At 49.0% G+C, this 942-nt stretch overlaps 1 protein-coding gene across 11 annotated transcripts in view; it reads left to right on the forward strand.

The window, feature by feature from the left end:
• Positions 1-942, forward strand: part of MID1 (midline 1) — a 395575-nt gene that overhangs the window by 368128 nt on the left and 26505 nt on the right. The gene's annotated exons all lie outside the window — the stretch shown is intronic.

Here is a 942-nt window from a genome sequence, read left to right on the forward strand (position 1 = left end):
AATATGTGTCTCAGTATTGTTTTCTCTTTGAGATTATTTGGTCAAGTAAGGACTGTGTAAATTCTCATTGCTTCTATTAGTATGTTATCTGAGTACATGCATGAAAGTGTAATTCAGACACTTTCATTAGCTACATCTATTGGCATTGTCAATTTCTTCACCTGTTTCTTCATCTGTAAAACGGGGTTGAACTGTTATTATCCTATCAGAATGGATTGTGGCCTTGTCTATACAGTGTGTTCCATTCCCAGTATGGCACGTGGAAGCACACTGTGTTGCTTCAAGAGGGCTACCTCCTAAGCCAGAAGCAGCCCTTCTGGTGGGCTAAGTGGCGCTGCTGCGTGGTATGACCAGTTAGGCTAGGGACAGAAGTTACACAAAAACTGGTTTAAGTAATCATAAGCTGGTTTACACCTGTAACAGAACATAAGTTCAGTGCACAGATGCCAGTTTCAAAATGGCCAAAACCAGTTTGAGATAAACCTAGTTGAATGTAGTATCAGGCTTAACTGATTGAGCTCAAACCGGTTTATGCCACTTCTGTGCCAGACCTCTTCCTAGTTTAAGTTAAACAGAGTCCTCAGCATGCTCTCTGGGCTGTGCTCTCTGCTTCAGCTGAGCAGGGCTGGTGCTGCCCCTTTGCTCTCTAGCCAGAGGAGGGACAGGCGGGAGTGGGGGCCTGGCCAGATGCTGGCCCCAGAAGGGAGCAGGGAAGAGGGTTACCCCTGCCCCACCTCCACCCTCCCCTGTCCCACCAGCACAGACCTGCATTTCTCCACTGGCTGCTCTAGCACTGGGGCTGTGACTAGCCCCGGCAGTAGCCTAGAGGGAACTGGCCAGGGAGGGGGTTTAATTCTCCCCTCCCTGTCCCATAGATTCATAGATGCTAGGGTCGGAAGGGACCTCAATAGATCATCGAGTCCGACCCCCTGCATAGGCAGG

Source organism: Alligator sinensis, unplaced genomic scaffold, assembly GCF_000455745.1.
Source record: "Alligator sinensis unplaced genomic scaffold, ASM45574v1 scaffold312_1, whole genome shotgun sequence".
NCBI lineage: Eukaryota > Metazoa > Chordata > Crocodylia > Alligatoridae > Alligator > Alligator sinensis.